At 43.6% G+C, this 17235-nt stretch overlaps 1 long non-coding RNA gene across 1 annotated transcript in view; it reads right to left on the bottom strand.

The window, feature by feature from the left end:
• Positions 1–365: 365 nt before the first annotated feature.
• Positions 366–17235, bottom strand: part of LOC138689609 (uncharacterized) — a 74024-nt gene continuing 57154 nt past the window's right edge. The window contains exon 2 of the long non-coding RNA XR_011328528.1: positions 366–1695. This is a non-coding gene — a long non-coding RNA (uncharacterized lncRNA). The remainder of the gene's footprint in view (positions 1696–17235) is intronic.

The raw sequence follows: 17235 nt of genomic DNA, 5'->3' as shown, positions 1-17235 counted from the left end.
TGCATGTTTGACACTGGGCAAGGGAAAGCTGTGAATGAAGAGACTTGCTATGCCTCTGGCTCAATGCAGAGCCTTTGTGGAGCAGACAGACATATAGCCAAGCAATGCTACTCGATAAAGACAGCTTGTCAAAGCACATTGCATTTTCACCTTCATAAGACCATTATTTCCAGTTGCTCCTGTCAAAAAAAAAAAAAAAAAAAAAAAAATCAATAAATTCCAGATCCATGTAATCTATTCTTAAAATGCAATGGGACCTTGTAAGTAATGTCTAGTAACCTGCTATCAGCTTGGTCAAGGACAGTCAAATTACTTAATTACACATAACAGTTATTCTGTAAAGACTTAGGAAAACACAGATAAACGTAACTAATCCCTCTTTATTTATTCCTTGCAAACAAAAGCCTGAAGGTTTCTGGAGGGAAAAAAAAGAAGCTGCCCAATTAACATAATTAGAGATGGATGTCACTCAAATCTTCACCACAGCCCACAAACATCCTGAGTATTTTGATTATGTAGTTAAGTCACGACCAGATAGAAGTTTTTCAAGGATGGTGTTGTCAAAGGCCAATTTCATTGCCTGCCCTTGTAATGTTACCTTCCTGCCACTGGATGGCATCTTCTGCAGGCACCTGAAGTGGTGGTAGGGGTCTTCAGGAGCTGGTTGCATTTCTAAGAAGTGGGTCAGATACCAGGAGTTGTGCGCCTCTGTGAGCAACACTGTCCCACGTTTTTATCGGCAGGGGTGGCTTATTTGTGACACAGACATATTAATGGGAATTTAGAAGGAAGGAGTAAAATGACAACTCTGACAACCTCATGCTCTTGTAGAAGATGCAAGGAAGGCCCCTGCTGTCCTCCCATTGCTCCTGGCCTCCTCAGCTGGCTGACTGGATAGATGGAGGGAGGGAGTCAACCAGTTCCCATAGCTCCATCCAGCTCTAGGTGTGCCTGCTGAAACTATCTCCAGTGGGGGAGCATCTGTGTACTGGGGCTACCTTGAAAACAGTCTTGGAGTCCCATATCCACAATGGACAGATGCTGAACAGCCACTGCTTCCTAGCTCCACTGCCACAGCAGCTTCTCTTTACTTGAGAATAAAATATGATTGCAATCAGGAGAGACAAGGCTTCAGATGACTTGGCACTTTTCGTCTTTTGGTGATTACATTGCTCCAGGTGATGCCTTTCCTTTTAAAGAGAGTCATCACAACAGCAATTTGTGGGAGATAGGATCTGTGCTCTTCACATCAAAACAAGAAGAGTTTTCATCGAACTACTACCTGATTAGCATTAAAAGACTATAGCTCTGTAACACAACAGAAAACTGCCTGTGCTTCATCCTGCAGCCTTCTCTGGTCTGCATTTGGATCTTGGCAGCCTCACCTTTCACCTGGGACAGAATCTGTGAACCCTGAAGTTACAACTGGTGACCCGTGCTTCACATCATGCTTTCTCCGTGGAAGAAGGTCTTATGAGTAGTGGGTGGTGATCTTTGATGCCATTTACCATCCAAACGCTGAAAGGCTCTTCAGGTTAAAGGGAGGTTTGTGGAATGCTGAAGAAAGCCTTATCTGTGCAGCAGGTGAGGGAAGGGTCCCAGCTCTCAGTCCTCTTTCTGTTGAGGTATGGAGGGGTGATGATGAATACAGGTAATTCCTCCTTCAAGGACACACTCTTAAGCACCTTTTAAAGACTGGAGAAATCAGAAAAGACACAGAACAATGAGTGTTCTGGTGCTAAATGTTAGAAAAGCATTAAGATAATCATGGCAAAAAAGCAAGGAAACTCAAAGCAGCTCCTCTGGAGAAAAAAGAATCAAAAGAGAGACTATAATAAATTCTGACCAAAAGATAAAAAAAAAAAAAAAAAAAAAAAAAATCCCTCCTTAACATACATGCACACAAAAGATGAAGAAAAAGACAGTCTGATTCTATTAACCAAGTATTAACACCCCTGGCTAAAGAAACCCTGCAAAAGGAAGGATTAACATTTTCAATAAAGGGGACCAGATATTGCAGTGCTAATCACCAGCACTCTCTGCTGACAGGAGAATGGAAAAAAATGTTCTTAATAGTGTGAAACAGAGCAGGAGGTTCACGGGCAAAGAATCAGGGGTTGCTGCTGGCAAGTGACAAATAACCTGGTTAGAGAAAGGCATCACAAATTAAGGGAAGTCTCTGCAAGAAATAGTAACTATGCATATTGTCCCAGCAGCCATATGTCTGGCTGAGCTGCAGCTCTACCAGAGGGTGTCGTGACAAGGGCTTTAGCGCTAAGCATTAAGGCCACATTTTGCATCACGATTTTCTAGTCACTATTCTTGGAAGAAAATAGACCCCTAAATGTCCTATGCATTGCATAATCTCAAGGAGCCTGAGAAAAACATACTCATTTACTGAGTAGCTCTGTAGCGTAATGCCTTGTCTTCTTGTGCTGCCTGTCATTATAGTAGGAGACTGCCTGTTACGTTAAGGTGCAAGTGGAAAGACGGGAAATTATGTTGTGTGATTTAGTGTTACAGGTCACGGTCTCTTTACACCTGGGTCTGCCTGAATTAGCTACTCAGCATCGACCTCTAGAAGCCAAGCAGGACTAGGCCATGCCCATCCCTACAGAGCAGCTTGCCAGGTGTTAAAGGTAATGAAATACGGGGCAGGGATCTCTACTAGGGACAAGGGCTGAGGGAGGTGGGAAGAGAAGCTGAAGGTTTTAGGCTTCCTTCTCCTGCTGCCCTTGTTAGCATTGCATTTGCCTGTGATATCCAGTGGCACAGGGCAGTCGCTTTGGATATCCAGAGCTATGCGTGCATGCACACTTTGTGTTGCTTGGATGCTATAGAGGTGATGTGGCTATATGTATGCATTAAGTTCGTTGTCATACCTAGTGTGATCCAACCTGTTCCCCCTTCCAAAAGCCTCTGCAGAGAACTGTGTAGTTCTTACACATTCGGTGATGAGAAAGCTTGGGTTCAGATAAAAATGCATTATTTCTAGCTGTCACAGAACTGGAGCTACAGGTTATTTTTTAACCCGTTTCATTAGATTGCAAGATACTGGGGTCATGGATATGTTCTTTCCCTGTTTTCATGTAACACAGCAGTGCAACAAAAGCCACTTCTTACTGGGGCCTTTGGGTGCTACTATTATGTGACATGATTGAATATAAGCAAGAATCCTCTTGCTCCCTGCCCTAAAGCACCTGCAGAGCCAATTAACATTCACGTTGTACACAGATACCGTTTTGCCCGTTCCTGAAAGATAGGTTTTTTGGAGAACAATGCAGATACAGTATTAGCTTCCCCCACGCTTACAGGCTTGAGGAGAAAAACTATCCCCTCTTGAGACTTCCAGGGCATTTAAGCAGGCAGAATTTAATTACTGACAGAGTATTAGGATGTTCTCTGAGCTTCTTGGAACAAGAATGAAGCAGTAGCGGGACCAGGAGTGCAGACAACCCACATGTTTACTCAGAGGGCTCCTTCCCAAGTTTGCTGAATCATGAACAACTCTGACGCAGGGAATTCTCTCCTTGGTGCTTGTTTCACTCTGTGCTGTGTTAGGGTACAGCGGTCTGGTTTACAATGTGTTTTGATTTGTCTGGGGGTGAAAGGTACTCAGGTTTAAATTTTTTTTTTTTTTCCCCATTAACCTATACAGTTGCACAGAGTCCACTCTATCCACAAAATCTCATCCCTGGATCCAGTGAAAGACACTAGTCTGAGGTTTCTCTGAAGCTTCCTCAGGGGCCCTTCAGTTCACGAGAACACTGTTACCAAGAGATTAAATGAATTAAAAATTGATGACTGTTCTGTACTGAATGTCTTGCAGTCAAGGATATTTAAACAGATAGCAGGGAGGGTGGAGGGAGGATTGTTTGCCAGAGTATTTTTTCCTATTTTTAAATAATAGTTTTATGGGGGCAGGGAGGAGGATAGGGAAGGGTGGAGTGGGGGAGTATCTGCTGGTTCTGGGTAAGGAAATTTCTCTTATAAATGCAATATTGAGAAAGAATAGAGTGCTCTGAGAGAGGCACTTTGCCTAAACAACATGGAAGGTGCCCGGAGAGAAATCAGAGGATTTCACAGATTAATGTCATTTGAACCCAAAGCCTGTCCTGGCAGGGCTGGGCACTGGTGGGTGCCACCAAGGGAGCTCCCCTGTGTCAGTTCCCTGCAGCTTCTGGGGGTGGAGGGGAACACAGCCCAGTGTCATGACGGTGGCCAGCTGTGGCTGCCTCCCAGAAGGGTAGAGTGAAAGGCAGAGTGAGCAGAAAGGCAAAAAAGCCAAACAACCATTTGTCCAAATCTACCCAGCTTTAGAGTCAGCTGAGATTCAGTGCCACTTTAGTCCCTGTTGGCCCAGGGCTTCTGCCTGGGTTGTCTAATAGTTTGTTATACCACCTAGTGTGCTGGTTCCTGGGGTGGGAGCATGTACATGTTGTGGCAGATGTTTTGTGCCTCTGCTTTCACCAGTGCTGCTGCTGGAAGTGGGTGGAGAAATGACAGTCCCTGCATCTCTGGCCGTTTGCTAGGCATATTGCAGGTCCAGGTCTGCTTTAAGTTTATGAGGCTGTTATGGTTCACACGATACCGTGTTCTCAGTTCAGGTCTTTAAACCAAGGCCAAATGGTAGTAACTACGGTTCCTTTGTCTTTTGCTTCCCAGTTGGAGACAATTTTAAAAGAGTTGGTTTTTACAGTGTCTGCTCTGAACTTGCTGGGCACCTTTAAAGGTACCATGAGCTGAGTACTCCAAAGCACCTCCCTTTTCTAAGACTGATGCTTGAACTCCATTTGCATCCCTAACTTCACCTCAGAAGATGCTGTACTGCACAGAAGGTAAAATGTGCAATGTTCACAGGCGAGAACAATTTAATTCTGCTGGATTAGATCTGATAGCAAACAGGGGTGTAAACTGATTTATGTGTGTAGTGTTTGTGCCTTTATCCCGCATGAAATGCCAGTATTTTTTGGCATCATTCCAGCCTGGAGTGGTGACTGACTTGGCTTTCTCCCCTGTCCTTACCTGCATAAATATAAAGGCTCTGTGTCAGTGTCAGTAGTAACAGCGGACCAGTGGAGCAGAAGAGGATGTTTTGTCTGCTGTGAATTTCCATGCTTCAGATTGCATCAGTTATGAATATGAGCCTGGAGTTCAAGGTCAGAAATATAGATCCACTGAGCAAACTCCATAGATCCACTGAGCAAACTACTACAGGTTCTCCATATATGTTTGCAGGGGAGGGACGGGACAGGAAAAAGAGAAGGAGAGCCCTGAAGAGCAGATTGTTTACTGTGTTTTGAATTTAAGTTCAAACAAACAACAAAACTTGTGACATCCAGTCTTGATTGAGAGATTAATAAATACCTCCATAGTTCCTCAGGATAAAACAGCATTAGATCCTTCCTTGTATGAGTCAGTATATTAGATAACTTACTAAAATTAATGGTCTCAGTGACCACCCAAGTTGTATTTTCTTTGTTTCTTTAGAAACTATTAATTTCCTCAGAATTTAAAAAACATTTCATTCTGAAAAGTAGCTATTATACCTGCATGTAAGCTAATATTAAATATGCACCATCTTAGTTGTATTAAAAACACTGTCATTCAAATATCAAAATATAATTGACCCAGTTAAAGAGCAACAGCTGTGAATTTATTTTTCATTCTAGTTTTCCCCCATGAAATGAGCCTGTTTTCTTTGGAGAAGAATGAGGAAGGAAAGCCTCAAATACATGGATGTAATTGCCTTCATTAAAGGCTGACTGAACAGTTTTTATCCTGTGGGGTCTACTCTCTGTCTCTCCAAGGTAAGTTCCCATGTATTTTTAATGGGAAACTTATTACCAATCAAACCTGTATTCTTGCACTGGTACATGAAGGTGGATGTTCTGTACTTTTTCATCATGCTGGGTCTCCTGGGAAGAGCAGCTCATTACGGCGTCAACTGTCCCTGCTCTTTGCAAAAAGCCCCACCAAGGTCATATCAAGAGGTGATGGATAAAGGCGAGCTTTAACCCTTGACCTTGACTTTCCTGGTGCTGAGTGTTAATAAATCTACATTTAGGGGTAGAGGTTTTCTCCCAGCTGCTCTTTGTTTGGGAAAGGGGGTGACATGCTGACACACAACAGGTTGCATTTCCTAGGGCAGTGCTTGGGAAAGGAGACCTTGCCCCTGCTCCCCACAGAGCCCCGCACCCATTGCAGGAGGATAGCTATGAATAGGACTTAGGCATCTAGCGGGGATCAAGTCACACAATGGGCTGAGATGTTCTGGGTATACAGGCTCTCCTGTTTTCACAAGGGAGCACTTCCTTGGTACCACAGAAAATAGGGTTTGCTGTTCTTTCTGCTGGAGCCCATGGGTGAGGCTGAAACAACTTTTACCTGTGTCATTGTCTTCAAAGTGGTGTTTGAGGTGACCTTCAAGAAGCTAAAGATTTTTAAAAAGAGGTCCCGTCCCTGTCACACCCATGGGGAATCAGCATTGTTGAGTACCAGGAGGAAACAAGTCTTTGAAGGGTTTCAGAAACCACAGGGGTATACTTCAGGAGCAGCCTTCGGCTCCTCCCTTGCTCAGTAGCCTCTTGCCAGGTGATCAGAAAGCTCCTCCCAAAGTTGTTCAGTGCCATTGCTCTACATGCCCAGGAAGGAGCAATCTCAGTGAAGGAGAGGTCTCTCCTCTTGTCTGCCTTTCTTCCTCTGTTCCTCTGCTTAGTTTTCTCTAAATGCTCAGTTTTTCCTTTTTTACCATTCTCATCCTGTTTTCCTTGGCTATCTTTAGAGAATGGCAGTGGGCTTACTCCATCCTCTGCATCATTTTTCTTAGGAGCTGTAATGCTGCTGGCTCTTAGGTTTCCCAGTGGTGAAAAGGGCCATTTGGGCACCTCGACATGGATTAGAGAGTGAGCAAATTAATGTCCTGGGCTGCCGCAGTGTGCTTCTGAACACTTTGTTTCTTTTCTGATGAAAAGTATTGCCCTAAAACTTCCAGTGCATGAAGGCTGCCTGTGGTAAGCGAGGTGGAAAAATTAGCTCCTGCATAGAGCTACTCTCAATGGCTCTGGGCATTTCAGTGCTGTCATCTACTAGGGAAGTTAAATTGCTTTGTTCCCTGTGTCCAATTAGCTCTATAATCAACTTAGCAGAATGTGGAGCAGGAGTGTGCTGAGATCGGGTATAGTCATTTTGTCAGAGGATGTGTTCAGATTGATCTCAAATTGGGGCAAGGACCCATGAGGGGATCTCAGAACAGAGGGCAGAGATTATATCAAACTGATCAAACTTGGAGCCTTTACAGAACTGGGGAGGGGCTTTCTGCACACTGGAGGAGAAATACCAAAACTGCCAGAAATACAAAGCCCAGAAATTAATGGTACAAACACTTGTTTTTTATCAATTTTATGTAAACATTCAAGCTTGCTGTCAAAAAAAGCAGCCAGCAGTAGCACTGACAGGTGAGCTTTAGAAGTGCCAGGGTTAGCAGGTAAGTGCAATTGGCTCTAGTATTGTCCCCTCTCGGGCTTTCTGTACAGCAAGGCTTTGTCCTGTGATTCTGCAATTTGTTTGAACTGATTTATTGCCAGAAACACATTTAGCTCCTTCTTTCTGGGTTTCTGATTCTGCGTAGGATAAATAGCTGGAATGAAACACTTACCCCTTCTAAATCTCACAGTTTGTGCAAATATATTAGAGGAAGAGTTCACAGCCCTGCAGCTAATCGGCCAGCACTTTGGAGAAGTGAGACCTTTCTTCACAGCTCCTTTGCAGTGAGCACCAGTCCAACATCTGCTTGCGTGATCAGCCAAGGTGACAACTGATGTCAGAGTAGTTCAACGTGGCACAACCCTTTTGCATCCAGGGCAGGCTCTCTGAGACATCACTGGCTTCATCCTGCTCTGTCTTTGCATAGATATTTCTGACAAATGCCCATTTGCTCCTTGGGTGAATTCTGTCAAGCCCTGGCATATAGTGCAGAGATCAAAGCAAAGGCCACATGAGTAGGTCAGCAATCCATAAACTGGAGAAGCAAGAAAGGCCAAGAAGGAAATTGAAATATAAAGACCTTCTTCCAATGAGGTAACTGAAACTGCAGTGTGCTTTTCTCAACTTTCAGAGTAATCTGTAGAGCAAGGAGGCATAAAACAAGATGGAGTGGGAGTAATTATAATAAAAGTGGCCTTCTAATGGCAAATAAGATAAAACCATACCATCAGGTCTTGAGACATGGTCAGCCCAGCTGGGCACTATAATGCTTGTGTAGTATTGTCAACAAAGTCTTATTCAACTCAAGTATGAAGTCTTATGCTTTTGGCCAAGCAGTAATCTTTTATCTTGTGTTCTGCTTCTTCAAGATCTCTTCCCTTGAGTTCTGGTTGGTTTGCGAGGAAGACAAATTTTCTTCATGCCCCTTGACATCTGTCTTATGTTCCCCTTTCTCCTCATTTATGACCGTGTTGTGCATGCTCAGATTTTGGTGCATTGGGTCCTATGGCAGTGCTGGCCTGCTACTGTGTAGTATGTCAGGCTTCTTTGGGGCCAAAAGATTCATATCACAGCACATCCCCAGTCCCTCTTCTGCTGTGATGGGACATGGAAATGAAAAGCTTGTGGCTCTGCAACTGCACATATAAGCGATATCAGCTCAGGAGCAGGAGGTGGCTCAGAGTTTCATGTCCAAAGCATGAGACTTGATGGATTTGTCTACATTCAGGAACTTCCTGCCATCCCCAGGTTCATCCTGTGTGATACAGGTCTCCTGGTGAGTGACAAGTGGTGTGAGCCTACTGCAGCAACAGAAGGTGACTGGAATAGTTATTTTTAATGCCCCAGGGGTACCCATTGTCCAGATTATTCCTTTGCCCTCACCCCATATCACTGCCCTTTAAGGTTCAAAAGTTGGCGTGTGTCCTCAGCATGGCTACAGCAGGGGAAAAATAAACAAGTTGCTTCTGTCTCCCAGCTGTGCTGGAGCCAAACAAACTTTGCACCTTTTGCAGACAGAATTTAATATTTTCCTTCTTGTAGTCTGCCAAGCAGAAACCTTTACAGAAAAAGGCATGGTGATAAGCCAGAGCCTGAGACGCCTCTGTCTCCCAGGTCAGAGAAAGGTCAATGCACATTAAATGAATATTGCCGATGCTTCTGTTACAACAAGGCCTAAGCAGTTCAAAGCCAGGCTGCATCATCTGTGGCTGAAAATAATTTGCAGTGCTGCTTCCTGAGCAGCAGATTGGCTTCCCATTACACAGGCTAATGAGAAAGTGTCACAAGTGGTCTCGGTAATAATGGTGCAGAAGAACCCCCCCATTCTCAGCACACTTGCAGGGATTTTGATTTTAAAAAAAGAAAGGAAGAAAAAGAAATATATTCTCACAACTTGTTCTTCTCTATCCTTAGCCTCAAAGTACTGAACCTGGAAATCAAAGCAATGGGAACAAGAGAACTGGAAGCGAGAGGTGCGTATGCTTACACCACTACCTGACTGCTATTCCACTAAAGCCCTCAGCAGAGCAGAGCTGTCAGCTCCCAAGGGCAGTGTATTGTGTGTCCCTGGCACCATCAGATTATACAGTGACATTTTAGGATTTCCCAGGTAAAGGTATCAATTTTTGAGACTTGCTGTTTTTGCAACGCCTCCACCCCACCTCTCCCTGGACAGTCTTGCACCTAGCTGCCAACAATAGAGCAAAGTGGCCTCTGATCCCTCCAATCTCATGCCAGTTTGGAGCAAAGACTCAGGATCTGCGTCAGGACAGAAATGAAAAGATGCTGACCACAAATCAGAGTTTACCACAGAGCCTCCTGGTTAAGATAGAGTGAGGGAAGATACCTGACCTTCTGAATGCAACAGCATGGGGACTCTCACTGCGCTGATGTGTCAACAACAGTGCTAAGCTGTTACTTTACAAACTCTTCTTGGCCATGCAGTGTATCTCTTTTTGCACTTGGATAGCTCAGGGGGCAATAGAGTGCCCTCTGCCCCTTAACCCACTCTTGTTTCGAATGCAGCTCCGGGGAGGAATGGCAGCAGCCTTTGTTATATACTACCATGATGCTGACAGGTCAAAAAGCCTCATGATCATAAACCACTTCTTTCCAGGCTAAGGCCAAGGTTTGCAAAGATTGATTTTCCTGCCTTGCATGCTTCCAGGAGCCTTCACTAATTGCACTCCATTTCTCATGAACCATTGCATTAACTCTGGCTTTCTAAAGATCCCCACTAGAAACACTGCAGACATAAAAACAGCGGAGTATACCACAACCTTGGAACACAAGTATTCCTTGCCTAATTTATTTGTTGCCCACTACTGTGTATTGTACCTTATGTTACAGAGGTTATGAGAGTGAGAAGCTCCTCACTGCTGCCCTCTGGGTCAAGCCAAAACCTCAGGAGAGGAGTTGAAGGCAGGACAATTGCTTTTTCCCTAAGAAGAGGTGGGCATGATACAGCCTTCCCAGATGATGGGTGGGGTGGGCAGTGGGCAAAAGGAGCAGCAAGCAGGGGGCAGACTGAGAAGCACGCGAGAGAAGAAGGAGGCCTGTGTGTGACAGGGGAACAGGCTTAATGCCAAACCTTAGTGGGATTTCTTTGGCTCAGGAAGCCACTGAAAGTTGAACAAGGACTGGAGGAATGGACCTACCTCTCCAGGACCCAGTGGATAAAGAGAAGGTTGTTTACCAGCCTTTCTAGTTGATCTGTTTCACCCACTCAACCTGAATTTTCCCCATTGAAATAATTTACCTATCTTTGAGTTATTATCTGTATGTTTTATTAAGACCTGATTCGAGAGTCTGGGATACTCTGGTGTCTTCTGTGTGTCGGATTCAGCTGGAAGAGAGAGGAGATCAGAAGGTCTGCCTCAAGGCTTTGGTCTGTTTTGGGCATACACAACCTGGAAGGTCAGGTGTGTTCTCTAGAGGAGGTGGTTGCTATTACCAGCATCACTTGAATGAAGAGAATACCCACAGGCACTTTGCCCTACATATGCTCACAGGGCTCCAGGGCTGCTTGTGGACTTAGGTCCCCAGTCCCCTGAATATCCCTTTGGACCAGCACTGCAGTGCCATCTAAATGTCTCACCTGAGCATCTTTTCTGTGATGTCGCAGTTCAGTGACTCACTGGTTCCCGGCCAGATCTCATCCTGGTGAGGAGCCAGAAGCTTTCCAGCCGAGACTGAAAGAGGCTCTGGGCCTGTGCACCAATTTTACGGCAACCATGAAACAACTCACAGATTCTGAGCCCAGAAAGCAAAACTAGAGCATTCTTTATGTTTAATCCTCACCAGAAGTCACAGTACATCGTATGATAAATTACAGGCTTCAGATGGAAGAATGAAAGTGTCAAGGACCAAAAAGGTGCGTTCTTATCACTGTGCACCTGGCCTTTTCAGCATATGCCTGATTTTGACTCCCAATCTCATATTTCTTCCAAAAAGCAGCTTTTACCCTAAAGTATCGCATGGGTCAGGCTCTGTTTTCCAGAGGAAGTGATTACTATTGTAAAGTTGGAGGGTTATTAAAGAAGGAAGTGTGGAGAATTTCTGTGAAAATTTTCTTGGGCATCGGTAAAAAGTTTGCCTTAATTGGCTGTGAGTGCTGTTTAAGAACCAGGCCAGTCTAACAGTGTAAGACTAGCTACAGTCACCTCTCCTTTCTGCAACAGATATTGTACTGTAGCATAATGAGAACTGAAAAAGGGGGGGAAAAGGGACAGGGAGGAAACAAGTCAGATATTCAAAGACACACCAGAATGAAGTAAGTGACATTGGTGACCCACCTGGTCATCTGAGACTAGGGTGATTTGGGATTTAGAAGACGTTAATACATAGGAATTCTACACATTAATACACATTCTGCATCTAATTCTAATTCAAGAGAGATGTTTTCCTCTTTCTATTAGACTGCAAGAACACATAGCCAGACTGTGAGTGCTGTGCCTGACTTCTCACAGGATTTTGTAAATCTGGGTTAACCAGGAGACCCATGTAACTGGGGCCTAGCGTTTGGGAGGCGGCCCCTCAACTAATCTGGGCTACCATGTCGCTTAACCTCAAATCTACAAGAGGCATTGCAAGCCCCAGGAATAACAGTCAGAACAAGTTAAAGAGAGGAACATCACTGTGGTTTAAGCTATCAAAATACTAAATGTGAATAATAAGAAGGGATGTTTGAAGGGAGGAAAACTAGTAACTTTCAGGGCATAACAACACTTATGGGTTAATCCATCTTTGTGGTCTTGTTGGCATTTAAAGTTCCCTTGCCTTTGCTATAGCATAAGAATGGGGAGGCACAACTGCTCAGGAATAGAAAATACTTCAGCCCCTGGGTTTTGCCTGGTCTGTGTCATTGTCATTAAATAGAAACTGTCCTTAACAGGCATCTTCAAGAGAAAACTACTGAGTGGGAGAGAGGGAGCTGAGACCTCAGTGGCTTGCCTTCTGGTGCTTCCTATCTTTCAACAGTGCAGATGTTACTTTCCAGTCGGGTTTAAGAGAGAATCCCTACTGTTTGAGGATGTTGAGAAGATTAAGGGATTAAACAGAAAGGGCTCCATTGCAAGAGTTTCTCTTCCAGCTGGTGCTCAGTTGGGGTAGAAAGTTTTCTGAGACAGAGAGATGCAGATATGTTGTGCATACAGATACATTTAGCTCCTCTGATTGATTTAATGTTAATACAGTGTCATATTTTTCCTTTGGAGAAAATTAGAATAAGATAACACCACAGCCTGTCAGTCTTAAAAGGAAATCATTTGGGACAGTTGAAGTCCTGAAATTATTTTTTTCAGGCTTTTAGTTCAGACTCATGACCCTCCTCTCTTCCCCATGTAATTTTAACTTTCTTTTAGTTTTATCACAAGTGGCACAATTGCAAATCTATGGCTGAATAGAGTAGGTGGACTGTGAATTTTCTGTCCCTTTTGCTGGGTTAAGCCCTGCCTTTCAAGTTATTTTACACATAAAGACGTTTAGCTGCCTCTGATCTTCATGCACTTTCTCTTGGTTTCTTTAGAATACAAAAGTGAATGGCTCAAGCAATCCGAAGCCCATTGAAGTCAATGGTCCGTAGAGATTCGAATGCCTCTTACCATGTACTTTTGGGGGCAGAGAAGACTGGGTGTATTGGGGAGGAAGAACTGTAGCTGGCCTTTCCTCTTTGTCAGGTGTTAAAGGATTGCTAATGCACTTTAAAGGTGGCTTGAACTTTAAAAACCCACCTGAAATAAAGAAACACATCTTATTTTTTAATGCATTGAATGGGCACGCTGTGTGGTTAAGAAGGGTAGAAGAACAAATCATGAGCTGGACTGACCAATCCCTGTTGCATGGGAAATTGTGCAGATCATTGCCTGCTTTTTGGTGCAGCATTTTCTCGTCCTCCATTCTGTTCCTATATTTCCTTCTCTTTCTACCTTGCTCTGCACCATTTCCACCATGTTCCTTCTTTGGATTTATCTTTCTCCCTTCCCTCCACTTTCTTTCTAGAGGGAGCAATCAGGACATTGCCCTGTCCCCTGGCCTCAGTTTAAACATGGTTAACACTGTGGACACACCATTAACCTAATCGGCCTTCACTCCCTTCTTCCTCCATCAGACTCACATTCCCGCTATGGTTGTTTTATCTCATAAATCTGATTTTCTGGGATAGGAACCTTCAGAATTGCAAAGTTTGTCTGCAAATGAGACAAAATGAGTTCTCATCCCTTCTAAGTGCCTTGAAGAGGGATTGTAAGGGCTGGTGCAGTCTCTGCTCAATTACTTACATGATTACAGGGACAGTAGTCAGGAAAATGAGGAAAAATATCACCTATTCTCTCTATAAGTCACTCATCTTTTATAGTCATTAACCCTTTATTTCATAATAATAAAAAAAATCACCAGCACAGTCATTCCTTTCTCTTTTCCTGGTAACCACAACAAAACCCTTACAGAACCAAGATACATGTGTTCATGTAACTTGAACTGGGCATGACTTAAACCAAGAAAAGTAAGGAAATTCACAGTTCTCCCACTGCAGCTTTTTCAGCTAAGGTTTTTGGGGTTTCGGGTTTTTTTTTAAAGAAAATTGCCAGAGCTGCAGTGCTGTTAATATTTTTATGTTTGTTGATATCATCCAGGCTCTTTTGGACAGCAGCAGTGCAAGTTCTTCATGGACCCGTAGATGCGTTCTTCTCCAACCCCACCCATTACAGCTGTCAAGTAATAAATGAACTGGCTCCTCATGTTAGTTTAGCATTGGCTTGTGAGCTATATTTTCAAGGATGCGTTATCAGCCTCCTTATCAGCGCTCTGACTCCCCCAGTCCTGCTCCTGTGCCTCCCTGTGCACAGCCCCTGGGGCTGCAGCAGCCCCCCGGCCAGCTGGAGGTCCCAGCTGGTGTGCTGCCTTGTCGCAGCCACTGCTGGGCTGGTGCGCTGCTCCGCCTGCCCCAGAGCTCAAGGCTCGTCACTCAGGGAGGATTGACACGAGCTATTAGTTGTGATGGATGCACACTTGACTAGTTCTGATAGTGGTATTTTCTTCCAGGCTGTCACATTATTTGAACAGATCGCCTTTGTTTAGCACTCATGATACTCTCATTCGTCAAACAGTTCTCTCAAAATAATGTGACTGTGCAAAGTTCCCAAATATGCCTACGTCTGAAGCAAGTTCTCTGCTTTTTAGTCCTTCAGGTGCCACTATTAAGACCCCAAACACCTTTGTGAAAATAAAGTTTGGAAAAAGTTACTTCCCCGCTTGAGTAAAAAAAAAATCCTATTCAAAATCCTATCCTATTCAATAGGATTTTCCTTATTGCTCTTAATTGCTGGTGGCATGTACAGGAATTGAAGCTCAGTCAGAGTGCTGAGTGTTGCCTACATTTTATGCCAGCTCCTTTGGCTAAATGAAGTTCCCGGAGAGGACATAACAACCTGGGGGAAAGGGGATTATCTATGCAGACCCCTGCATAGTCTCTGAAAACTCATTCACATTTTCTTCATTCTGCAACCATGCTGGAATGAGCATAGCCCAAGCAAAGTTCAGAGCCATGTGGCATCAACTGCCAGGGCAAGGAAGTTGGAGGCATGTAGAAGTGCAGTCTTGTATACGTTGCACTCAGTACTTATCAGTGCATGCATATTCAGTGCTGAAATACAGATATAAGCCAATAGTGCTACTGTAAACTGGAAGCAGTGGAAGATCAGATCACTGCCTGCCAGTGAGTACACTAGCTATTTTGTGGTGCCACAGTTCAGGAAAGAAACAACTAACAACGCTTTTAGGAACAGAAGAACAAGTTAACATATTGTTGCTGTACACCGTGTATATCGGCAATCATGAACTCACAGCAGTTATGTGGATATACAGAATGGAAACCAGCTAACTGTAGCATAATACTTTTTCATGCCCAGACAGGTAATTACGCTCTCACTTTTTAGAGAAATAATGCTTTTGAACATGTCAGAGAGCTGGAAATGAAATATGTTTTCAAGATTAAAGGGGACAGATTCCTGGCTGAGTCAGAAATGTTTGTGTAATTTTTTTAATCTTAAACTCTTTCCCCACCCCCCTTCCCTAATACCCCCCTTCCCTAATACCCCCAGTTCATTCAAGTCCAGAAGGATTTCTTTTTCCTGTTGGCTGCTGGAGGACTGCTAGGGGCCACCTAGAGCAACTCAAAGCAGGACTGTCACCAGCAATAGATTAGATCAGCTGTGGCTTTGTTTAGGTGAGTTTAGAGATGATTTGTGGCTTTGCTGTTAACTACCAGATGTCTCGGTGCTGTGCTGGGGATGGGTTCCCACAGAGGTGGGCTTGCTTCTTACAAATATGGAAAATATAGCACGTTCTTTTCGGTATTACTATGCCTGCTCAGTACGGCCCAGCATAATGTTAACAGTGTATGTGTACACAGCAGCAAAGAAAGTGTCAGTTAAGATCTCTCAAGATAGTATAAAGCTATTGGACAATAAGAATATTTGTATTTGTGGTTCCACACGGTGCCTGAGAGCAGTACTCTATGAAATTATCAAAGGAGCTGATTAGTGTAATGAATTTTGATCCTGTCCAGAGGCTGTAACAAATCAATTTGCTGAGCCAGTATCACCTGATGAGTATGCATTAAGGCCCATTGTAACTCCTGGCAAAATTAGAGAAGGAGGCAAATTGTTGTTGCAGGAAAATAAATTTGTGTGCTGAAATGTACACTGCATGTGCATGGAGAAACCGAGCTTTGTTATTATGCTTAGCAGGATCACGTAGTGATAAAGTGAAATCACTCTGGCATTTTAGAAATGCTGCATGTGTCATAGCATGGTCCTCAAAATGTCAGAGCCTTAAGGAAGTGATGGACTGGTTTCTTTGCAGGTGCAAATCCCCAGAGCTGCCCTGGGTGCACTGATTTGCACCATGTGGAGATTCTGGCATAAATTTAGACCAAAAAGAAAATAATTTTTAGTGGAACTAAGCTTATTAAATTTTAAATAAAAGCTCTGTTTTTGTAAAACTTACATATTTGCTTATCTTTACTTTTAAAAGGGGCCGTTTGTATAGAGAAAGGTTGGACTTTGCTAACTCCCTTTGCACGAAACAGCACAAGCCCCTACATGGCTGTGTGTGATTATTACATTAACACATCTCTATGGTTACACCACAGAAACCTTTAAGTGTGAATGCATTTTTTTCCCTTAAGTACCAAGATGTTCCTGATGGAAAAAAAATGACCTCTTCTTGGCTCCTGAGATAGAGTCAGGGATGTGATTAATGCTGACTGTATTCCATTGTTTTTCCCTGAAGACTGGCTATTAATATTTTCCAGTGATGTATGTCCTTTCACTTAACCACAAATGGGTGGTCAGCAAGGTATCTAAGCCCACATTTTGTCTTAAGAAATCGCTTCCACTGTACCACCCCACATAGGGTCTTTGACTTAATAACCAGGGACTGTGTCTTCCAAGAATGCATGAACAGACACTTCATTCCATCTTACTTTTTTCCAGTTATCTGCCATTTAAAGCAGATCCAACAAGCCTGTGAAATTGAGGGTATTTCTAGATATAGTCGATTACCTTGTTAACTCACAGTGGCAAGCTACTGAAAAACCTTACACATCAGTTGCTACATGCTCTTTGATGTATAGCCTTGCAAAGTCTGTTTGATTTGTCTTTAGTTTTGGTTCCATCAGTTGTATCATTACTTTGGCCCACCAAATTAGCTGACACTTTCAGAAGGATCCACCTCCCATTTTCTTTTAAG

This window comes from Haliaeetus albicilla, chromosome 17, assembly GCF_947461875.1.
Source record: "Haliaeetus albicilla chromosome 17, bHalAlb1.1, whole genome shotgun sequence".
In the NCBI taxonomy this organism is placed as follows: Eukaryota; Metazoa; Chordata; class Aves; order Accipitriformes; family Accipitridae; genus Haliaeetus; species Haliaeetus albicilla.
This window is presented reverse-complemented; position numbering and strand designations above follow the sequence as displayed.